This window comes from Macrotis lagotis, chromosome 2, assembly GCF_037893015.1.
Source record: "Macrotis lagotis isolate mMagLag1 chromosome 2, bilby.v1.9.chrom.fasta, whole genome shotgun sequence".
NCBI lineage: Eukaryota > Metazoa > Chordata > Mammalia > Peramelemorphia > Peramelidae > Macrotis > Macrotis lagotis.
Window position 1 is genome coordinate 306,341,885 of NC_133659.1, and position 26,409 is coordinate 306,368,293.

The window sequence follows — 26,409 nt, forward strand, 5'->3', positions numbered from 1 at the left end:
GTCAACTATTCTACAAGAAGACAACAACAGCAAACCCAGTTCTATCCTTCAGGAACATTATGGTTAACTAGTAATTCTCCATTCTATGACGAATAGAACTAATATTCTATAACTAATATTCTCTATTCTATAACTAATAAAACTTGAGTTGCAATATTGACTTTGACACCTACTAGTCCTGGTCACATCCTCCTTCAACTTCCTGATCCTTGGTTTCCGTAAATTACAGTTTCTGAGAAGGGAAAAAAAAAAACTTGGGGATCATATGGAAGTAGGCAGAGCCTGGAGGACATTATGTGTTTATTCTGTGTCAATCAATTGTTCCACTTAATAAGTCCTTTCAGGAAAAAGTAGACCTCCAATTGGCACAAAAATATGCTTGGTCCTTTGAGGTATTCTTAAATTCTTAATTCTTAAATTAAATTTCTTGGATTTTGGAACAGACTTTTTTTTCCCTAAGTGAATTCATCTCCAATTTCTTTATCTATTTCTTGTGGACTGGGCACTAAGGATAGAAAGACAACAATTAGAATGTCCCTGGGAGAGAAAATGTGTATATATATATATATATATATATATATATATATATATATATATATATATATGTATATGTATATGTATATGTATATGTATATGTATATATGAACCAATGTTGGTTGAAGAAGTTACAGAGAACTATGACTTTGAGTATATCACTTAACAATTCTGAGCCTTAGTTTTCTCAACTGTAAAATGAGAAGGATGGACTAGATGTCTCCCAAAGTACCTTCCATCTCTAAAATTTAATTACTCTGTAAGTAGCACAATTGAACAGAAAGAAAAGCATGTTTTGGAAACTGGGAAATTACAAAGCTCTTTTACTGACCCCCAAGCTTCCCATGAAGGTTACGATTCATCTTTTCAATATCACATTTTTGCTGGTGTTGCTATGTGGGAGCAAGACATGGAACATTGCTGCCGCTGAAGGACTAAAGATAAACATTCCGCAGAAAACATGGATGGATCTGAGCAGATGGTAACTTGTAAATAACAAGGAACTCTGAAGAAGAAAAAGGGTAAAGGATGTCATCAGGGAATTGCATGAAAAGAAAAAAAAGATGGCCTGGCCACACAATATGAACATAGGATTACAGGTAGATAACCAGAATGCTCCACTGGTTCCCTCCTGATGTTAAGAGAAACGTATACAAACATAAGAAGTTGAGGGATCCCTTGTGTCTAAATTTTTGAAAGCACATGGACAAGAGTTCCACAAGATGGACAGTCATGGATGGGTTGCAACTGATATTAACTGAAGCAGTTCTTGAATCAATGAGATAATAAATCCCTTTGATTATGGAGAATCTGAATGAGATTTATCACTTTCTTTAATCTCCATTTTCCTTATTTCTTTCTCTATTCTAGAAAAATCCAGATTTCTAACTACAATATAATAAGAAAAGTTAAGTTATCCCTAACTTGTTTCACTCGAGTTTTGTTTTCCCCCACAAAATGTAAACTCTAGTGAAAAGACCATGTATTTTATAGCAAGTACAGAGTCAGTTACACTCAGTACACTTAATTTTTTACATTGACTTTGGATTTCTTCATATTAGATTTCTTTGGATCTCTCTGTTGTATTTCTAAGTGTCTCTGGGGTTCTGGGGTTCCTCGATTTCTCTTGTTTTCTGGATCATGGATATAGTCACAGAGGCACAATTAGAACATCTCAGGTTAGGAAGGCATCCTCAGAACTCATTCAGTCCATATTGGAAAGAAGTCCTGTTTGTAATATCTAGAGAAATTGTTATCTAGCCTTTGCTATGGTCTCTAGTGAGATCCATAACTTCCCAAGACAGTCCATTCCTCTTTTCTTGGAACTACCTTCATTTCCCCCCAGATGCAAATGCAATCGAGAGATGGCTGAAGATGGACTTTTTAACTCAACTACAGTCAATAGAAAAGAAGAGCCCTTTCCTCCAGGAAAAAAAAGGCACATAATCAACCAGTTGGAACCATTTACAAACTGTCCACAAATGTTCTCCAGACTTTCACTTTATAGGTCTTCATCAGATTATCCAAGTAGGGAAGTTTCATTAACAAAGCAATCTAATGAGATCTGTGGACATCAAAACTCCATTACATAAGTTATTAGGCAGTTGAAAAATGTTTGTTAAATTGAATTGAATTCAACAGTTTTGTCTTTACAAATGGGAAAACCAAAGTCCTGGGAGTTTAGCTGACTTAGTAAATAACATTACTGGAATATAAAACCAGATTTGACCCCAAATTCAGTGTTCTTTCTATTATAGGGCATTGGAAACTACTTAGGGGCTGAGCTTCTCCAGAGAAAGCCCTTCTTAGTGTCCTAGTAGGAGCTTTTTTTGTTTTGTTTTGGTTTTTTGCAAGGTAATGGGGTCAAGTGACTTGCCCAAGGTCACACAGCCAGGTAATTATTAAGTGTCTGAGGCTGTATTTGAACTCAGGTCCTTCTGGGCCTGTGCTCTATCCACTGCACCACCTAGCTGCCCCCTATTAGGGGTTATTGAATGAATGTGATGTTGAAAAAAAAAACAACAGATACTAAATAAGCTGTTTACTAGACTGAACTGCTTTCTAATTAGAATAGTTATTATTTCCTTTAAGTTTAGAATAGTAGTAATATTTGCTTGTTTATAAATTATTGATCAAAATAATTTTGATTAATTTTAGTAATCTTTTCTTTTTATGTTTTCTACAATTCCTCTTCCCTCCCAGAGACTTATTCCATTAAAAACAAAGGGGGGAAAGTATGGCTAGGTGGTACAGTGGATAGAGCACCGACCCTGGAGTCTGGAGTACCTGAGTTCAAATCTTAATAATTACCTAGCTGTGTGGCCTTGGACAAGCCACTTAACCCCATTGCCTTGCAAAAAAAAAAAAAAAAGAAGGGGGGGAAGAAGACAGCCCAACATGTAGAAATTCTATGAGTTTTATAATGATACAATAATAAGATTTCTAATTGCTACTATTAGGGACATCAGTGAAAAGAAATGAAATAATTAAGATGAACCTCTTTGACTAAAACTGCTTAGGAAACAAGTGAATATGAGGGCTATCAAGGACACTGAAAAGGAATAAGATGAAACCTATTGAGAAAAATGACTGAACTAAAGAGACAATAACAATTTAAAATCTGGCAGGCCACAAGAGGTCATTTTGTGGCAAAGATTTGTTTGTTAATTTCCTTTTAAGATATTATATTTAACATTTTAATAGGAAAACTCCTTTACAGCTAATGACAGATAGATCAAGGACTTGTAGGGGGGAAACTTGAGTTCCAGTTCCATCTCTGAAACTTCCTTTTCTTTTTGAGCCCAGTTTTCACATCATAAAATCAGGAAGGACAAAAATTCTTGTAATATTTACCTCATGGGAATGTTGCTTTGCTCAAATGAAATAATACAATTGAAGTTTTTGAATACTTTGAGGCTTAGGTAGATAAGAATTATAATTTTACAAGGAAATTATTATTTATACTGAAACTATGAGAAATTTATCACAAAATATACTAATGAGGGGTGGCTAGGTGGCACAGTGGATAGAGCACCAGCCCTGGAATCAGGAGGACCTGAGTTCAAATCTGACCTTAGACACTTAATAATTACCTAGCTGTGTGGCCTTGGGCAAGCCACTTAACCCCATTGCCTTGCAAAAAATCCAAAACAAAATAAAACAAAATATACTAATATAGAATAACTAGGGTGAAGAATTAAGTTGTCATCTAGCCGGTACTTAATCATGTTAGATTATGTTTTCTCAGAGAATCTCTTTGTTTCTTATATATTTTTCTAGTTATGGTTTGGGTTCTTAGCTTTGATTTTGTTAAGCCAAGTAGGACAAGATTGCAGGTATTTGATCAGATAGATGTCTCTGATCTAAGAATTCATAGTATTTCAGAGAAACAATAAATAATGAAAATAATCCTAGGAAAGTTAACACACTGTATCCCAGCCCATTCCTCCCTTAGAACTTACCTGGTGTTTTTAAGGGCCCTCCTATTCTCCTAGTCACCCAAGTCTGCAAGCTTGAAGTGATCGCCAACTCCTTATTTTCACTTACCCTAGTTCATTACTAAATCTAATCATTTCTGCCTTCACAGCATCTCTCCTACACCTTTCCTTCTCTCCAGTCACATAACCACCATCGTAGTTCAGCCTTTTTGCTACCCCACATTAGACTATTGCAGCTGGTCTCCTTGCCTCGATTCTCTCCCCACTCTAATCAAGCCCCCACTCAATTGTCTAACTTTTCTTTTTTTAGTTCACCATTTAAATGTTATTTCGTTTTTGTTATAGTTTATATTTCTCATTGTCTCTCCAAAATCAGCTTCAGTTCCACCAACAGTGTATTAGTGTACCACTTTGTCCATATTCCTTTCAACATTTGTCATTTTCCCCTTCTATCGTTTTAGCTAATCTGATATATGAGATATCTTGAAGTTGCTTTAATTTACATTTCTCTAATCAACAATGATTTAGAACATTTTTCATAAGACTATGCATATGCATTAAATATAGATTAGATATAGATATAGAAATAGAGATGGAGATGGAGATGGAGATGGAGATGGAGATGGAGATAGATGGAGATGGAGATGGAGATGGAGATGGAGATGGAGATGGAGATGGAGATGGAGATGGAGATGGAGATGGAGATGGAGATGGAGATGGAGATGGAGATGGAGATGGAGATGGAGATGGAGATGGAGATGGAGATGGAGATGGAGATGGAGATGGAGATGGAGATGATGGAGATGGAGATGATGGAGATGGAGATGATGGAGATGGAGATGATGGAGATGATGATGGAGATGGAGATGGAGATGGAGATGGAGATGGAGATGGAGATGGAGATGGAGATGGAGATGGAGATGGAGATGGAGATAGAGAGAGAGATAGAGAGAGAGATAGGGATAGAGATAGGGATAGAGATAGAGATAGAGATAGATAGATAGAGATAGAGAGAGATAGAGATAGAGATAGAGATAGATGTAGATATAGATATAGGTATAGATAAGATATAGATTAGATTAGATTAGATTGGATTACATTAGATTAGATATAGCATTGAGCCCTTCATCATCAAAACTATCTGTTCGTTTACTTTGGGAAATCGCTCATATTCTTACAAATCTGGCAAACTTCTCTTATATTTGAGATATAAGACTTTTATCTGAAAAACATCGTTAAATTTCTTTCCCAATTTTCTGTTTTCCTACTAATCTTGGCTACATTGATTTTATTTGTATAAACCTTTTTAATTTAATATAATCAAAATTATCCATTTATATCTCACAATGCTCTCTACTTTTTTTACTCATAAATTCTTCTCCTATCCATAATTCCAGTAGGTAAATATATTCATGTTCTTCTAATGTACTTATAATATTGCCCTTTATATTTATCTATTTTTTTAGGTTTTTGCAAGGCAAATGGGATCAAGTGGCTTGCCCAAGGCCACACAGCTAGGTAATCATTAAGTGTCTGAGACCGGATTTGAACCCAGGTACTCCTGACTCCAGGGCCGGTGCTTTATCCACTATGCCACCTAGCCGCCTCTATACGTATCTATTTTAAGATTATTTTGGTAAATGGTATAGGATATTGTTCTATACCCATTTCCTGGGAGGTCACTTTCCAGCTTTCCCAACAATTCTTACAGGAGTGAATTTTTATCCTAAAATCTCAAATCTTTATATATGTCCAATACGAGGTTACCATAAATCATTTACTACTGTATTGTATGCATACTCTATTCCACTGATCCACCTTTTCTATTTTATAGCTAGTTTTGATAATTATTGTCTTATTATGTTGTTTAAGATCTGGTACTGGCAAAGCTCCTTCATTTACATTTTTCATTAATTTCTTTGATATTGTTGAACTTTTGTTTTTCTAATTTTTCAATTTCTTTTTCTTTTCATTGCCATTGTTAGCATCTTAAATATAATTTTGAATACTATTAGTGATAATGGACATCCTATTTCCACTCTTGATCTTATTGGGAAGCCTTCAGGCTTATCCCCATTACAAATAATGTTAGTTGATAGTTTAAGTAGATGCTTCTTATCATTTGAAGGAAAAATTCATTATACCTGTGCTTTCAAATTTTTTAATAAGAGTAAGAGTTGGATTTTGTCAGAAGCTTTTTCTGCATCTCAATATAATCCTATGATTTTTGTTACTTTGTTATTAATGTAACCTATTTTGTTAATAATTTTCCTCATGGTAAATGATTCCTGCTTTCCCATTCAATCACTATTCTCTCTCTCTCTCTCTCTCTCTCTCTCTCTCTCTCTCTCTCTCTCTCCATATATATATGTATATAGATAGATAGACATAGATATATAGATATACTATAGTAATTTCATAGTACTTTATTTAGTATTTTTACATACATATTCACTAGTGAAAATGGTCTATAATTTTGTGTCACCACCATATTTGTTTCTTAAAAGGAGTTTTGTAGGACTCCCTTTTTCTATTGTTCTAAATAATTTATTTAATGTTGGAATTAGTTTAGCTTTAACTGTTGGTAGAATTCACTTATAAATCCATCTGATCTTGATCTTTTTTCTTTAGGAAACTCATTCATGGCCCATTCAATTTCTTTTTCTAAATTAAGTATATTCAGATATTTTATTTCCTTTTCTATTAATCTAGGCATTTTATTTTTGTAGGTATTTTTCTAAATTATTTAAATTGTTAAATTTATTGGCATATATTTGGGCAAAATAACTCAATAATTGCTTTGATTTCATCTTTATTAGAAGTATATTCACCCTTTTCATGTTTGATACTAGTGATTTGGTTTTCTCTTTAATTTGTAATCATATTAACCAGTGATTTATCTATTTTATTGATTTTACATAAAATCAATTCCTAGTTTTATTTGTTAATTCAATAGTTTTCTTTTATTCATTTCTTTAATTTCTTTTTATTTATTATTTAGAATTTTGAGAAATTAAAAACCTATAGGACTCTAACAATTTTTTTCTTTTGGTCCAGAGATGTGATTTCTATTCAGGTAAGAAACTCACAGCATGAGGAATTCCTTCTGCCATGATAAAAAACTTAATAAATATTTATTGATTGCTTGATTGATTATAGTTTTAGAGAGTTTCCTCATTCCTCTCAGTTACTAATGCCTTCCTCTTTCAGATTACATTTAGCTCCCCCCACCCCATTTAAGTGAAATAAAAATTATCCAAACTTCCAATGATAAAACCCAAAGAAACTAATCTGAATGACCCAAGAACCTCTGATGAGGATATCCTGCAAATCATAGCTTAAAGTTTTGAACAGTAGTTGGGCAGAAGTCAATTCATCTTTTCATAGTTCTTATTTAATGATTAAATTAAATATTTGGTTTTTTAAAAAGCACCTACCACTGTGTCTGACACATAGTAGGCTCTTAAGAAAAGTCTGTTTCCTTCTCTTCTCCCCACCCCACCTCATTTTAGAGGATAAGAGTTATTTTTTTAATTTTGATATTGTTTGTACATAGCTATTCATACATTATGTCTCCTATTACAAAGTAAACTCCTTGAAAGCAGGGACATTTTGCCTTTATTTGTATAGCCTAACACTTATCAGACTATCTAACTTATAGTAAACATTTAATAAATGGTTGTTGACTGACTGACTTTCAACCTCCTTGCTTGGTTTCGTTCCTCATTATCCATCCCATCAGCAACTCTGTGCTAGAAATGGATTAAACATCTTTCCATCAAACTGATGAAAAAACTAAAACAAAACTGGTTCCCATCAATAAAAGCCTTCTGGAGACAGAGAATTAATTACCCGACTTGTTAATAACTTCCTTGACACCTGGAGATAATTATTTGGGTTTCAAATACTTTCCTTTCCAGCTTCTAATTCAATTCCTCAATAGTTCTGTAGGTTTTCCCTTGAAGAGAGAATATGTTGTGTCATCCAATCTTCCCCTTTTGAGTTGACTCTCATTCATAGTTTCCCATAAAAACTACAGAGGTCCCAGAGCCTCATTATAATTAAGCTAACTCCAGACCCATGTCAGGGAGTATCTTCAAATATGATCATTCAGCCCTTGACATTGTAGAGATAATTACAGGTTATTTTCATGCATCCATCAGTGAAATTTATGACTAAGATTCTTGGTCCTAAAAAAGCAATATGTCTTGATTTTTATAATGAAAATCAGAGAGATAGGTTATGACTAGACCTCTGATTTCATTGGTTAAGCAAACCTCAGGTGAGGAAGCATCTTCTACTGATGCAGGCGAGTCCCTTCCCCAAGACTTCCCCAAGATATCTAGAACACACAGAGATTAAATGACCTGTCCAGGGTCACACACTCAATTAGTCATGGGCAGATCTTGAACCCAGAGCCATCCTGACTCTGGATCTTTATGTCATCCTACTTCATATGATCCTAGATTTAGAGACATCATTGAGTTCAACAGTCTCATTTTACATAACAGAAACTAAATTGTAAATGGTAATTAAGCTGATAATGAGGATGAGGATTAAAGGATGAGTGACTTGCCCAAGGTCACACTTCAATAATTAAATGACAATGTCATCCAATCTTCCCCTTTTGAGTTGACTCTCATCCATGGTTTCCCATAAAAACTGCAGAGGTCCCAGAGCCCCACTATATTTAAGCTAACTCTAGACCCATGTCAGTGAGTATATTCAAATATGATCATTCATTAGTGAAAATGATCTATAATTTTGTTAATTAATTTGTTAATATTCAAATTTTTAAAAATTTTAACATTTTATCTTGGATCTTTTAATCACTGAGAATAGTTAAATCATATAAAAGTGCAACATTCAAATTCATTTTTTAGATTTTATTTATTTTGAATTTTACATGTTTTCCCTAATCTTACTCCCTCCCCCCACCCCCCACAGAAGGCAATTTCCAATCTCTACATTGTTTCCATGGTATACACCGATCCAAATTGAATGTGATGAGAGAGAAATCATATCCTTAAGGAAGAAACTAGTTAATTAATTGCCTTAGGTGATGCAGTGAATAGAAAGCACTAGCCCTGGAATCACAAAGGCCCGAGTTCAAATCCAACCTCAGAAGACTGACACTTACTAGCTATGTTACTGGGCAAGTAACTTTTCCCTGATTGCCTCACAAAAAAGTAATTAATTAATTAATTGCCAGAACTGATACAGAAGCAGGCCATCTGCTTCCAAATATTTCACCTGTACCAAGTTTCTTTCCATTCAAAAATGGAATGAATGAAACATTCTACTTCTTAGACAGTTTGTGATGTCAATTTTTTTTTTTTCCTACAAAGTGACAGACAACCTCCAAATGTGATCATCTGTGATGAATTACAGCATGGTCATGATTCAAAAGACATTTAATCTGGAAATTCTGTCTTTTCTTGCTGCTAGACATATGGGGGTGGATAAAGAGATAAGGGAAACTGAAAAGTAGAGAGGCAGTTGCGAAAGGACAGTCGATAGGAAAATAAGAAGGTGACTAAGGACGGGGAAGGAATTAGAAAGCTAGCAGCTGGGTGGACAGAACCAAAACTGTATATGAGGAAGGAAATTTCAATACAGACGGTACCAGAAATAAATCCAAGAAAAAGTCACTCTGGGCAGAGGAACAAAAGCCCCACAGGCATATTTCTATTCCTTCTGTTCTTTCGTAGCTAAGAAGTACAATAAATTTAAGCCAGGGAAGGAAGAAAATGTGGCAACCAGAATTAACAGGGATGAAAAGAACCTTCCTTTTAATCACCACTTTCTTTGGCCACAAGAGGTTTCTTAAAAGTGAAAGGATTTCCCATAAATCATTATTAGATTCTTTATTATTGTACAATTAGGACATGACATAGGAAAAATTCTGATAAACATGGGATGACTTTCATGGAATGATGCAGAGGGATAAAACCAGAAACAGAGTATTACCTGCTTGCCTGCCTGACTCTCTCTCTGTCTCTCTGTCTCTCTGTCTCTCTCTCTCTCTCTCTCTCTCTCTCTCTCTCTCTCTCTCTCTCTCTCTCTCTGCCTGTCTGTCTCTCTATCAATCTATCTACTCATCTATTATCTTTATCAATCTAGTGCTACAGTAAAACACAGGGATGGAAACTGATGTAAGGATCTCTCAATGATATAAGGCTATCTCTCCATGGTCTTTACCAATGAAGCTTGAACACTTCTCTGCATCATATGGTCTTGTAGATTATATGATGCATATAGTCTAGAGCACTGGAAGTAAAATGACTTGTCCCCGTCATCTATATTGAGGTCTAATTTGAACCCAAGTCTTGCCAGCTGTAAGGCCAAACCACTCCAAAATGCTGCCCATCCTATATAAAGGTAATTTTAAAAATGTAAACCAGTAGTGTCACACTCAATTAGAAAGACAGCCTTGTTAGTTTAGAAAAAAGCACAAAATAACATTATCTATTTTTATTGCATTTTTTAGATTTTTTTTGGCAAGGCAATGGGGTTAAGTGACTTGCCCAAGGCCACACAGCTAGGTAATTATTAAGCGTCTGAGGCTGGATTTGAACTCAGGTGCACCTGACTCTAGGGCCAGTGCTCTATCCACTGTGCCACCTAGCTGCCCCTATTTTTATTATATTTTGATTTATTTTGTTAAACAGTTCTCCAATACATTTTATTTTGATTCAAGCTACACTAGAGTTTTGCCCTACAAGTTTGACATCTCTGAATTTTAAATCACGGGGCTAGGGTTGTTGTCGTTGTTGGTTTTGTCCTTTCTCAAAGAAGATCATGATATCAAGGAGGTGATGCCATGACATGCAAGTGAATTGGATTTAAATGAGGGAGGGCTGGGCAAAGGCATCCAACCTCACTTTCTCCTCCAGAGTCATCTGGGTCCAGTGGCCAGATATGGATCAGAGGACTGGAGATGGCCCTGGATGCAGTGGGAGATACTGGCCTTTGTCCACTTAGGTCTGGCAGCACCCATTTAGTGATTATGCTTGATAAGAAAGAAAAGAAGCAAAAAATAGCCTCTTTTACCCAGTTAAAAAAATATCAATCTGGGAGAAGAAGAAACTTAGGTTTCTCTCTGTGATAGGGAGACAAGATTTCATTGGTATGGGGAAACTTTTTCTTTATAATTTATAGTTTTAGAATTGCCTAGAGTAAAAGTGCCAAAAATGGGCCCCCACAGAATTTCTGAGAGATCTGTTCCAGATTAAAATTTAATGAAGGAAATAACAAAATAAATAAAAATAGTATAATATGTAAATAACATTGAATTTTAAAAATAAGTGAATATCTGCCAGTGGTGATCCTTATATTTGGACTGGAGGATTCCATTTCTATTTGAGTATGCTATCATTGTCCTAGGCCAAGGGACTGCCCAGCCATATGTGTCAGCAGCAAGACTAAAACCAAGGAAGGACCTGTTGACCACAGAGTCAGCTCCCTACTTAGGAGTCCATGCAGCCTCTCACATCAATGTCAGTGTAAATGAGTAAGGGAACTAAGAGGCAACACTTCACACTCTAATTCTGATGAGGAAACAAGACCAATAAGAGATGGGAAGTATAAATACATAACATAGTATAACTACCAGGAGAAGTTTTTATGCTGTTAGGTTTTTTCCAAAGTTGAGATGACATAATTGTTACAGGAAAGGAAAGGTTCAACTGGAGAAGAAAGGCTATGAGAGTAAGACTGAAAAGAAAACCATACATCTTTTTAAAAATTACTGTGCCTCGGGCAGCTAGGTGGCACAGTGGATAAAGTGCCAGCCTTGGAGTCAGGAGTACCTGGGTTCAAATCTGGTCTCAGACACTTAATAATTACCTAGCTGTGAGGCCTTGGGCAAGCCACTTAACCCCATTCGCCTTGCAAAAACCTAAAAAAAAATTACTGTGCCTCACTACATATACTGGTAGTTATGGCTGTTGTTCAATTGTTTCCAGCTCTTTGTAACTCCATCTGGAGTCCATTTGCCAAAGATACTGGAGTGGTCTGCCATTTCCTTCTCCAGCTCAGTATACAGATGAGAAAACTGAGGCAAACAGGGTAAAGTGTTGACAGGATCACCCAGCTAGCAAGTTTTCAAGGTTAGATTTGAACTTAGGAAGAGCAGTCTTCCTGACTCCAGGCCCAGTACTCTTATCTACTATGCCACCTGGCTACCCAGTAGTCATTTAGCTGGCCTCAACTTCAGGTAGCATTTGATTCAATTTCTCAGTGCTTTAGGCCAGAAGAGTTAAAGACTGGACCCAAGTCTAATGCATCCTGAATCTGATGAAAACGTAATTGAGAAATATTTAGCAAAATAAATAAATATACAGTTAAACATAAAAAACTTTACATTTTTAAAATTAAAAAATTAAAGTGTTCTTTATGTAAGTGACCCTCCTTTCTTTTTGAGGTAAATAGCAGTTAAGTGAGTTGCCCAAGGTCATGCAGCTAGTAACAGTCCAAGGACTTACTCAATTCTTCCTGCCTCTATGCCCAGCACTCTACCCATGAGCATGTCCTTTTGATGTGTTGACATGATTAATCCCCATGACTATAGAGTTATGATAAAGATGATTGACAAAGTGACTAATTTGGAGATGTTTTATATGACTATATCAGATTACTTAGCTCCTCAGGGATGGGGAGATAAGGGGGAAAGGAGGCATGGCATTTAAAACTCAAAACTTTTTTTAAACATGTTAAAAACTACTTTTACCTGTAATTGGGGAAAAATAAGATATTATTTGAAAGAATTAAGATGATTGTCACCTGAGTCTATAGGAGTCTACAATGAATCTATAATGTTTGTCTTGGGAAGATTCTTAAGATCGCCTGGCAGGAGAAGATAACAGAACCTAAGGTCCTTTCTGGAGCTAAACTGCCTAGCAATCCAGCAGTACTGCAGAGAGAATGACTGCGATGGGCAGGACACATTGTTAGAATGCCAGACTGAGGCTTGCCAAAAAAACTATTTTATGGAGAACTCACATAGAGCAAGTGCTCACAAGGGGGTCAGAAGAAGTGATATTGGGACACCCTGAAGGTCTCATTGAAGAACTTTACAATTGACTGTTCATCTTGGGAGACACTGGCACAAGACTGCCCAGCATGGCGTGCCCTCATCAGTGAGAGGATCGCACTCTATGAGGAAGATGGGATGGAAGCATCTTAAAAAAAAAGGTGACATATTTACATTTAAACTACCCTCCCCAGATGTTCACATGGATTATTTGTGCCCAACCTTTGGTAGGGCATTCGGAGTTCATATTGGTCTGATCAACCATAGTCAGACACACTGAAATTTGATAGTGTCATTTTGGTCTTCTTTGATAATGAGGGACAGGAACCAATGTTTGAAGAAGAATATTTCCCCTATGTCCCCTTTAATAAAGACCGTTGTCATCACTTTTGATTTCTAGCTTTGAATTTAAGCATCAATTAATTAGATGAAAGAACTACTCAGAGAAGAATATGGCTATATAGAGTCATCTTGTATCTAAAGGATTAAAGATAATCATATCTTGACTGGGCAAAGATCTAAACTCCATGAGTTGCTCAAATGGAAGGTAAAGTGAGATATATGTCCCTTAATCCCACAAAATTATCCTTATTCTCCAAGAAGAGTATGACTGTCATAGGTCAATGGAGATATTTTTATATTTCCATATGGGTTAATACCTTATAATGAACCTTTTTATATTAAGCAGTTTTTCTAATGAGAGAAATAAATCATTCTCTACACCTGACTAAACCTTGAGTCCTCTTTTCTAGAGGAACTCTATGACATCCATTTTGGGAAGACCCTTGAGATATGCTATATATGAACTTTATGTAATACCCTTGCTCAGGAAGAATGTGAAGTTCAAAGGAAAGATGGCCCTGTGTTTATGCAGGGAGATATATGATTCTTGAACTGCTGGGAGACCTCTGATTGCTATATAAGTTTAGAGAGGAAAATGAGTCTCAGAGAGGTAGATTGAGAGATAAAGAAACTTTTGAATGATTGACAGGGACACTAGAATCACCAACATTTTGGGGGAAGGTGATCCCTATTGATGTCCCTCAACATCAGAGACATCTAAGAGCAGACTTCCCTTGAGAGATCATCCTCTGAGGCAAAGAGAAACTCAACTCTGAGTCTTTGAAAAAAATATTTAGAGAAGAGTTAACAAAAACAATAACTCCTTCCTACTGGAAGAAAGAGTGAAATCAAATGGAAAGGGGATGGCAGGGAATGGGAAGGATAGATAGGGTCATGAAAACAACAATTATGAGCTTGGACAGACTTTGAGAGATAATGGAGCATAGAAGGGACAGCCATGCTATATGGGTCATGAAGAGTTGTCCTGACTGAATGACAGAATAACAACAGATCAGGAGAAAGATACAGAGCTTCCAGAACATCGTATACACTGTCAGATAGGTTCACTCTACAAGTTATCTTTCTTTAACTGGTTTTCATTCTGGTCATAGGTTTTGAGCTAGCAAATGCCCTCCAATTCAAACTTCTCATTTTACAAATGAGGCAACTGAGGTCTAGCAATGTTAAATCACTTGCCCAAAGTCAAATGGGTAATGATGTCAGCAATGTGACCTCCACAACTTCTGAGCTCCAAATCTAACTCCAACTTTTTTTTTTCTTTCTTACAAGGGAAGGAATTGGGAGTAGCAGATTTTGATTATGACATAAAAATAAGGAGCATCAATAAGACCATTTTAAAAACATATGCACAAAAAATGGTAGTGGATTGGCTTGGATAGTATCATGCTAAGTTAATGTTCTTCAAATTTACAGTTAGAAACACTATTCTAATGAGAGAGAGAGAGAGAGAGAGAGGAGAACAACACAGACTAAAAGTCCCATGAAATATATTATTTTTGAATTGCAACCCACCTACATCTGTAGCATCTCTTTTCTTTCTTGGTTCCCATATTTTGGTAGGGACAGAAGAAAGGAAAGTAATTCTTCCAAACTGCACACCCACTCAAGATTATATATAGCCAGCATTCACTCCAAATTCAACGCAGGAAGTCAAAGCTGAGAAAGCAGAGAATTTTTATGGAGCGTGTGAAACTAGACCTCATCTCTCTGATAGTTCTCCAAGGTTTTATGTTCACAGTGACATCACTGCGTTCACATTTTTCTTTAGTATGGGAGATCCTATATAGACATTTTCTGCCTCAATTTAAAAGAAGCCTTCAGATAGCAAACATCAATAGGAAAAATAGCATGAACTTGGGAAAGGGAAGATGGATAACTTCTCACTTCTCTCTCATTTAAATTTTAATGAGAAATTATAATTTTTTTAAAAATCTTGAAGGAACTGGGAAAAGAAGCTCTTGATTCAATGAATCTGGCACTAAAGTTTCCAACTATGTAGGAGAGCCAGGATGATGGAATAGGTAAAGAAGAATGGAAGCAATCAGTTTTATGTTCTGTCTCTGACATTGACCTGAGAAAGTAATGCCCTTTTAAGATCCAAAGGTGCTGACCTACATTGGAAAAAGGACAGCTATCATCTAGGAATTCTTAGCACAAGAGAAAAGCAGTTCCTATCTTTATCCTTAAGAAATCGCAATGGAAACTTGATTCCCATAAATTGCAAGGGCTGTTACTGGGGAGCTAAGAAAGGGTGCCAGGGTTCTGCTCCATTGGGCTTCTTTCCAACCCCAAGGCATGTGTCCCTTCAACAAATGATTTTATCCACAAGAAACACTGGCAAAGAGACCAGTCACTGCTGGGCTTCTCTCCACTGCTGCAAAATTGGCCCAAGTTAAAGAAGGAGTCGCCTACAATCCTTGTCCCCAAAGGTCACTTCTGTATGCTTTCTGTCTCTGAACCCAAAGCCAGGAAAATAAAATATTGTTTGTCCTTATGAAGTTTTTGTTGTTGTTGTAGTTCCTCTAATGAAATTCAATGGAAATAAAAATAGCCACTGTCCATTATCCCTCGCATGTCAGTTTTACCTGAGCTGAGGTGGAGGGCAAGGGCAGGAAGAGCCGATCCAGATGTTTAAAAGAAAAAAAAGCCCCTGTTGGAATGTGTTTGCATGACTCATAAAGAGCTGTTATTCTTAGCTTTCCCTGTTGCAAGAGATAAAACTCTTTGTCCTATAATACAGTATTCAGCTTAAAAGGAAAATCCAAGGTCCATTCAAAGCCAAGGAGGCTACAATATGCTCCAATTATAGTAACTACCTCAAAGCTTTGGAGACTTCTCATAGCATTCTTTTGGTAGCTGAGGTTTGGAAGCAATATGCATTTATTTGAGTGCATAGTATGAGAAGACTTAAAATTATATTGTATAATTTTAAAAATGTATATTGTATTCAAATTGTATAATTTTAAAATTCTATAATTTTGTGTAATAAAAATCTGTAATTATACATCTATGCAGATGCACAGATTATATGTATACCTATGTATAGAGTATATGGCTGTGTGTATATCCATATTTAAAAATTATAGCTAACATTTATGTTGTACCTATAACATAGACACTGTATTAAGTGCTTTGCAATTATTATTTCATTTTATTCTCATAGCAAATCTGATAGATTTTTGTTGTAGTTGTTAAATTATTTTTCAGTTGTCTGACTCTCCATGATTCCATTTGGGGTTTTCTTGGTGATGATACTGGAACGATTTGTGCCATTTCTTTTTTCAGTTCATTTTACAGATGAGGAAACTGAGCAAATAGGGTCAAGTGACGACCCAGGTCACATAGCTCAGAAAATGTCTAAGATTAGATTTGAACTCAAGACGTTCAGTATTCCTATCTTCGTGGCTATGCTCTCTCCACTGTGCCACCTAGCTGCCTCAGTGCCTAGTACCTGAGAGAAGGTAGCATCACCATCATGATCATCATTATTTTTACCCCCATTTTACAGATGTGGAAACAGAGGCAAACTGATTAAGTGACTTGCCCAGGGTCACACAGCTGGTTAAGTGTCTGAAGCCAGATTTGAACTCACAAAATTCAGTCTTCCTGACTTCATGGCTAGTGCTCTATCCGCTGTATCTCCTAGCTTCTACTAGTATCTAATACCTGAGAGGTAGATGACTTACATCCTCCTCATCATCTATTATCCCCATTTTACAGATGAGAAAATTGAAGTAAAATAAGTTAAGTGACTTGCCCAGGGTTACAAAGCTGGCGAAGTGTCCAATTGAAACTGAGGTCTTCCTGATTCCAGACCCAGTATTCTACCCACTGTACTATCTAATTGCCATTCTATGTGTCTATGTAGAAAATAGATGGAATAAGCTGTTATAAATCTCCATGGGGATTCTTTTTTTGGCTCTTTACTAGTTGTGCTTATAACCGCCCCCCAAAACTGTTTGCTATGGCGTCAGTGGTTTCCATAGTTTTAGAGATTCAGTTCAGGACCTTGTATTATACTGTGGGATAAAGAATAACCTCAGTTGAAACCTTTCCTTTGAGAATTCCTTGCTATAATCAAATTCCTTTCACCTTAGAATTGATCCCAGTTAGAATCATCTGGTCCTACAGTTCCGAGAAATAATAAGCCAATGGTACATCATAATATTTCACAGAAGGTAAAGGAGTGACAGAGGACTGATTAAGGAGCAAGAGCCCAGTATGTTATGTTGAAACAGGAGTCTTGTTTTCAACCCCTTCTTTTTTTGCTGAGCTATCTCTTGGCAGTTCCTCTGACTTTCTAATTGGAATTCGATTCAGGAAATTCAATTCAACAAATATTTACGGAGCCCCCTTGTATGTGTAAGGCACTGGGCTAAAGATTTCATTCCTTTCAAATGCTTAGCTATGCAACTGAAACTTTGACCTTTGCTCATCTGTCCACCTGGATTTTTTTTTTTTTTGTTTTGAGCAAACATGGGGCAAACATATTCTTTTGGTCCTCTGCCATTGTTCTCCCAGAATCCAGAAGGAACTACAAGAGTGGTACATCCCTACTAGCTGATAAATAACAAATAAGAACATAAGGTCATGATGTTGGTCCTTCATTCTTAAAGAAGACCATGACCTCAGGGAGGTGATTCCATGACAAGTACATGAATTGGATTTGAGTGAGAGGGACTGTGTTGTCACCAACCTCACTTTCTCCTCCAGAGTCATTTGGATCCAGTGGCCAGATATGAATCAGGATGACTGGAGATGACCCCGGATGTGAGGCAAAGTTAAGTGACTTGCCCAAGGTCACACAACTAATAAGTGTCAAGTACCTAAGGCTGGACTTGAACTCCCATCTTCCTGACTCCAAGGCCAGGGTTCTATCCACTATACCACCTCACTACCCTTCTAGAGTTCATAGATTTAGAGTCAGAAGGGATTTTTACAAACCATCTAGTCTACCACACTTATTTTATAGATGAGGAAACTAAGGCAGACGATGACAAAAACACAGTGATTTCTCAAATAGTTCCTCAGGAATGGGATTGGATAGTCAGGAAGAAGAGGAAAGGAAGAGGACTGAGATAGATTTAGGAACTGAGAGACTGGGATTAAAGAATAATAAATTGCAGAACTTTTCTTAGATATACTCCTCCTGCCCTTAGTCAGAAATTTATAGATCATAATTCCATTCAATTTATAAAATATTTAAGCACTTACTGTGTGTAATGTACTGGGAATACTAAGACAAAAATAAGATAGTCATTGGCCTCAAAGAGCTTGCCTTTTACTGGTGGGAAATAGCAAGTAACACAGAGAAGTAAATACAAAGAATATTCAAAGTAAATATAAATGGTAACGGGTAGAGACTGGACGACTGATAATCAAGAGATGAGAATAACTATATAGGAGGTGGCATTTGACGTGAACTTGGATAAGAGCTAGAGACTTCAAGAGGAGAAAATGAAGAGGTACTAGATTGTGGACACGGAGGTAGAAGGTGGACTTCTGAGTATTAACATCATCCAGCACTTTACTTGGCCTGGATTAGAAAGTGTATATAGGGTGGTAAAAGGAATTAGCTTGTGGGGGGGGGGGGTCAATTTCAAATTAAGAATTTTCATATTTATCCAAATCAGAGGTTCTTAACTTGGGCTCTGTGAATAATTGGTTCTCTTCATAATCCTCTGTATTTCCTTTGGTACATTTCCAAACATGGTTCTATGAAGGGACCCATAGAGTTTCATAGATTTCCCAAGAGGTCCAGGACCTCTTGAAAAAGGTTATATATTCCTTTTCCAAGAGGCAAGCAAACATGTCAGACTGAGAAGAGGTTGAAGACCCTCTAGTCCAACCAACTCATTTCACAGATGAAGAAACTGAGAATCAGAGAAGTCAAGTAACTTGGTCACATGAATGGTTTCAGAACTAGACTTGGAGCCCAGATCTACCAAACCCCTGTCTCACTCCTCCTTTACTGCTCCTGATGACCTTGAAATCCTACAAAATGACCCTTGCTTCATTGAAACCTTCTGTACAAGAAACTAAGGATGAGATGATGCGACAGCTTCCTTAGGTGCAAGAAGGCTGTGAGCAGGGAACCATCTGGAACACAGAAGGACCTTTAACCCCACGAAACTCCCTCAGTCAGCAACGACAGATATAAATCATGTACAAGAATGTTCCTGGACTATTTCAAGGAAACATCTAACTCAAAACAAACAATAAATGGAATCCAAAAATGTCATTAGTAAATAGGAAATCTATTTGTAATATTAGCCAGAGTTAATTCAAAATAATCCCCCTGCATTTTGACAGAATACATAAACTATAATTTACCAGAAACACAATTCCAGTTGTTTTGAGACTTGTAAGTAGCAAAAACAACTGCTCATTTAAGATAAGGCAAAGTAACAAGTATTTTTAAAGTGTCTACTAGGTGCCAAACATTGTAACAAGAGCTAAAATGAAAATATAAGCAAAAAGAAATATGTTTCCTACCTCCAAGTAGCTCATTTTCTTTTTCTTTCTTTTTAACTTTCTCTTTTTAATTTCCATATTAATCATTTCATGAAAGAAGCACAGATCAAAGAACAACAACATAAAGAAAAATAAAATTAAAATAGTATGTTTTGATATGCGTTCAGATTTCAACAGTTCTGTATGTGGGGATGGATAGCATTTTATATCATGAGTCCTTCAGAATTGTCTTAGATCATTGTAACACTGAGAATAGCTAAATCATTCACGGCTGATCATCGGACAATATTACTGTTGTTATGTGCAATGGTCTCCTGCTTCTGCTCACTTCACATTGCATCACTGTGTCTAAGTCTTTCCAGGTTTTGCTGAAAACATCCTACTCATCATTTCTTAAAGAACAATAGTATTTCGTTGCAATCCTATGCCATAGCTTGTTCAGCTATTCCCCAGATGATGAAAATTTTCTCAATTTCTAGCTGTTTGTCACTACAAAAAGAACTGTTATAAATATTTTTATACATATACATCCTTTTCCTTTTCAAAAATCTCTTTGAAAGATAGACCTAGCAGTGCTATTACTGAGTCAAAGGATATACAGAACTTTACAGCCTTTAGGATTTTATTTTAAATTGCTCTCCAGAATGTTTGGATCAGGTCACAACTCCACTTCACAGTTCCTCCAACAGTATATTAGTGTCCCAATTTTCCCACAACTCCTCCAATAGTTGTCATTTTCCTTTTCTGTCATATTAATCAATAGGTTTGAACTGATACCTCAGAGTTGTTTTCTTTTGCATTTCTCTAATCATTAGCGATTTAGAGCATTATTTCATATGACTATATATACCTTTGATTTCTTCATCTGAAAACTGCTTGTTTATATTCTTTGATCATTTACCCATTAAGAAATGGTTTGTCTTTTTTTTTAGGTTTTTTTTTTTTGCAAGGCAAATGGGGTTAAGTGGTTTGCCCAAGGCCATACAGCTAGGTAATTATTAAGTGTCTGAGACCACATTTGAACCCAGGTACTCCTGACTCCAGGGCCGGTGCTTTATTCACTGTGCCACCTAGCCGCCCCAAGAAATGGTTTGTCTTGTAAATTTGACTCAGTTGCTTATAAATTTGAGAGAGACCTTTATCAGAGAAACTTGCTGTAACCCCCCCCCCAATTTTGCCATTTGTCTTCTAATCTTGGTTGCATTGGCTTTGGTTGTGCAACCCCTTTTTAATTTAATGTAATCATAATTATCTATTTTCTATTCCATCATGTTACTTATCTCTTGCTTAGTAATAAATTCTTCTCTATCCATATATCTGACAGGTTAAATCATTCCTTGCTAGGAGCTCATTTTCTAAGGGGAAAAGACAATAAAAAAAAGAGACCTGAAAAGTAGGAGTTTGAAAAATAGGAGGAGAAAATGGGGAAAAGGTACATATGGGAAGTTTAATGTTAAAATCCAGAAATTCAGAAGCAGAACCAGCTCAGAAATGAAGACTAGAGAGCCTGGAGTGCTTCCTAAATAGAGAACCCAGGAGGAATTCAAAAATGGAGAGAATGGGACTTGCACAGATGAGAGATGTTCTAGCCAGGAGGATCATGAAAGTCCCTTATCAAAATGGAGGAATTTTATATTGGGAGAAAGACTAGAGTTGGAAAAGGTGATGGAGATCAATGGTCTTCTGCTAATATCAAAGAAAAAGGAATGCAGAAAAATAAGAAACATAACCATTTGCTTTACCATGTTAGGAAGAAGAGAGGTTTACTTAACTGTGACTTGACTCTCTCTCTCATCAATACCCAGAGATAGAAGATATCAAAGAGCTAATAATTGCCATCAAAATAGAAGAGAATATGATAGCAGGAGTAATGGGGGTCTTCCTCTTTACCCATTTTATCTACACATTACCTTCAACTCATTATGAGGGAAGGGAAAACAAATTTTCAGGTCAATACCCCCATCTATTATTATTATAGACTTAGCACAGAAACTAGGAAAATCATCAGAACTCAAATAATATTTAATTAAACCATTGTAACCAAACATAACTAACTAGAAAACCTATGTAGTAAAAAAATGTTCCTAACCAATCATAAACAAATGGAAAACAGTCCTCAACTTCTCAGGGAATTCATGTGCCTGTAGCGAATAATAGAAATTTTCAGGGTTGTAAGGGGAGGGATAGAAACTTAGAAAGTCACTCCTATGAGTGGCTGCAATGTCACTTCTTTAAATAGCTCTATGCTTCCTAACACATGTGCCCAGGATAACAAGAATGAGGGCAGTTTTAAATTGATATTGGAAAACTTTTCTAGGTTCCTCAAGTACCATCTCTACTCCTCACCATCACCTTTAGCTCTTCCTGCTGGCTATGAGCTCCATCTGCTCAACCTCCGTTACTCATTCAGGGTAGTTGGGTGGCACAGTAGATAGAGCACTGATCTTGGAGTTAGGAGGATGGGAGTTTGAATCCAGCCTCAGACCCTTGCCATTTACTAGCTGTGTGAACTTGGGCAAGTCACTTACCTCTGCTTGCCTCACATCCAGGGCCATCTTTGAGCATTCTGATTCATATCTGATCCCTGGATCCAGATGGTTCTGGAGGAGAAAGTGAGACTGGTAACTTAGCACAGTCCCCCCTCACTCAAGCGCTTGTCATGGCATCACCTCCCTGATATCATTGTCTTCTTCAAGAAGGAAGGACAAATGATGTTGTTGTTATCATCCATTCAACCTCTACCATGGGGCTCATGAGTGTGGATTATTTTTGACATTCTTTTAGAACCTCTTTCAAAGAATACCTTCCTAGTCCACTTTTTGGTGACTAGGCACACAACTTTAGTTGTATTTATGTTTTTCTGTTTCATAGTTCCACCTAGGAGAGGCAAAAAGGGGTTCTTTCAATTATTTGCTTTCAGAACCTTTCTCCCTGTTCTTCATAGTCAAGATTTTTGTCTGATAGAAGTAGAAACATGACCTTTATTTTACTTCTCCACAATCTCAGGAAAAGATTAGCATGATACCCAACATTATCAGAGATACCCATTTTGTCTTTTTTTTTTTTTTTTGGTTTGCTTATTTGTTTTCTGATATTAGGGATAAACTCTAATATCATTTATTTATTTTGATTCCATGCAGTTGCTTTTTAGGCATGTTGTTATGAATATTACCTTTGCTCTCTAAGCAGAAGCAACTTAACAACTTGTGATAGACAATACCACTCCCTGATTCGTTAGTTTTCCCACTGCTCTCTTACCTTTTTTAATCTTTTTAATTTTTTTTTATTGATTTATTTAAGGCAATGGGGTTAAGTGACTTGCCCAAGGTTATACAGCTAGGCAATTATTGTCTGAGGTCAAATTAGAACTCAGGTCCTTGCTTACCCTTTTAAGAAAGCTAACCACAGAACTCTAAAGTTAAAATTGTCATGAAATTGTTCATACAAATCAATTAACTCATTAGCATTTATTAAGCATCTGCTAAATTCTAAGGATCTAAAGACAAAAATGAAATACTTCTTGTCCTCAGGAAGCTAAGATTCTTGGTAAGAATAAAGTAAAACAGAACTAAAAATCGCAGAATAGCAAAATTGGAAGGAATATTAGAAATTACTTTCCAAATAAGGGAACTGAGTCCCAAGAAAGAGAAGAATTTTTGCCCAAGCCATCTGGTTCTGCGACAGTCAAGAAAGTTAATGTGATTTCTGGCTACATTAGGTAAGGAATAATGAAAAGGAATAAAGAAATAATGAGTCAAAGATATTCTGCCTGTCTGGATCAGATCCTATCTGGATGATTGTGTTTATTTCTGAGAAAGGACACTGGTATTCTTGAGAGTCTCTAGAAAAGGACAATGACAGTGACAATTCTGAAGGTGGCAAGTGAAGAGCAAGTGAATAGTCTATGATTTCTTTTTAGCCTGGGAAAGAGAGGATTTGGAGGATAGGGCACATCATTGAGAGAATGAGAGTTGTTTTCAAGTGATTGAAAGGATGCTACATGGGAGAGGGAGGATGAGCATGATAACTCTGATTGGTCTTGAGGATATAACTCAGAGCCATGGATTTGAATTGTAGAGAGGAATATAGTTTTATAAGACAAGAATCAGTGTTTATAGTAACAGAACTATTCCAAAACCTAATGACTGCCTTAGGAGTCAAATCCTCCGATATGTTTTGTAGTTCTCAAGAAACAGTTTATAAAAGGAACTATTGAAAGTCTTGCTATTTGTATGGTGATATTATTTGTATCACCATGAGTCAACAAGGTCCTTAGGATCTAAGTATTTAATTAATACTTTTTCATTCACTCATTTATTCCCTTGTACTTTCCCTAAGATCTTAGGGAATTCCCTAAGATATTCCTCAGATTTTTAGGCAAAGGCTAGAAAGTTGTCTTATGCATTGTATAAGATCTGGGTTGAAAAAGATGTTCTCCACTATCTCTTCAGACTCTAAAATTCTCTAATTCTGTGACTTCAAATCCATTATCTTCTTGCCACTTGTGCTGCCTCCAATAAACATATAATCTTCAGAGGGGGCAAGTATCTTTGGCCATTTACAATGCTTTCGCACCTGCTCATTTGACCCCATTTCCTCTGGATGATTAAATAAGTGTGTTTTCCTTCCATTGGAGATGATAAAACTGCAGGTCATATGAGTTAGACAATCACTAGTCATAGGCAATCATTTCCCAAGCTGTAAAACATATCCTGAATAACTTCTCCAATTCTGAGATCATCAAGTGAAGTAATGAACTTCACTGTTATATTCCCCTAGGATGCCAGGGTTGACTGCCTTATTGTTCTTTGAGCTTCCTTATACACCAGAGAGGTTTACAGACAAGCAAGATATGAATGACAGGGGGGAAAATCAATGTTAATTCAAGAGATTTTTGAATGAGACATCTATGCAAACTTCCAGAGTAGGTTGTTTGTACCTTCATAATGTAAAGAAATCCCCTAGAGAAATTTGCTATATTGCATAATTCTATTAACTTTCCAAGGGATCTCTAGTCATATTGGATTTTGAATCAGGAGGACTTGATTTCAAATACTGCTTCTAAATATCTATGTGACTTTGAGCAAGTCATCAAATCTTAGACTTCAGTTACCTTAACTCCTGCCTCACACTATTATTGTGTGCATAAATCAACCAAGATAATGTCTATTTTAAGTACTGTATAAATATTAGCAATCAATATTATTATTATTATTACTAATTTTGCCAAAGCTTTTGTTCTATTCTGTTCAAAATTTAAGCAAGTTACTCTGTCATTGGCAATAGCAAGATCCTCATTAGTTTCCTGAACAAAGCTTAAAACTAAAAAGCAAATATAAATGAAATATTAGAAAAGACAGAGATCTGTGAGATTATTTTCTTCATGATCTTTGACTCTGTTTTGACCCCATCAACACAGCATTCCAGCTCATCTAACTGTCCATATAATTTTTCCAATCAAAGCATTATTATTTTGTGTCTATGATGCACGCAATATTGTGAGGGATACATGCATTGCAAAGGGCACTATATTTGAAATGAGTGGTTCTACAATCTAATTCCACCCTTGCAATTTACTTTGGTGTCTCCTCGGGAAAAGTTCTTGAAAGTTCTGAAAGGTGGTATCTTTTACAACCCAAAGTTGAGAGTCCAGAGAACTTACCTTCCATGAAACTTCTTGAAATTCTTTTCTTTAGAGTAGATTTTAATGATATACTTGTTTTTCTGTGGCCTAATTTTCCTTATATTTATTTCCTTTCTCCCTTTCAAAAAGCCATCTTTTCCTTAAAATGAAAAATTTTATAACAAATACAAAAATGAAGCAGGAGAAGAAGGGAAAAATACCATCTCTGAAGCCCCTCAAAATCAATCAATACATTTTTAAAAGTAACATTAAATGCAATGTTTCATACCCATAGAGTTGTCTTTCCTTCTCCACTTCTCATCCCCCAAAACACTTCTGAAAAGGAATGTTTTCTTATATCCCGTTTTGGTTTTTTGTCATTTGAGCAGTGTAATTCCTAAAAAGAGAAGATGATTAGCTAGATGGCCCCAGTATTGGATAATGAGAACTAAAATACATATACTGTATTTTGTTACAGGAAGGCATTCAATCAGGGTAAAGTGTGAGTACTGATTGGCTAAGATTGTATATAGTCATGTTATTTATTTAATTTATATTTAGAGTATATCATGTAAAATGCCAGGCTGAATGAATCAAAAGTTGGATTTAAGATTGCTAGGAGAAATAGCAACAATTCCACATATGCAGGACAATATCACTCTACGGCACAATTAAGATGTCTCTTAAGGAGGGAGAAAATGGAAAATGGAAAAACTGGCTTGAAGTTTTATATCAAAAGACAAAGATCTTGACACCCATCACTTCCTAGTAATCAGAGAAAGAAGAAATGGAAGTAGTGTCATATTCTATTTTCTTTGACTCAAAGATCATTGCAAATGGCAACTGCTGCCATGAAATTAAGACACTTGCTCCTTGGAAAGAAATCTATTGCAAATCTGGGCAGCATAACTGAAAAAAAACAGACATCAACTCACTGTCAAAGA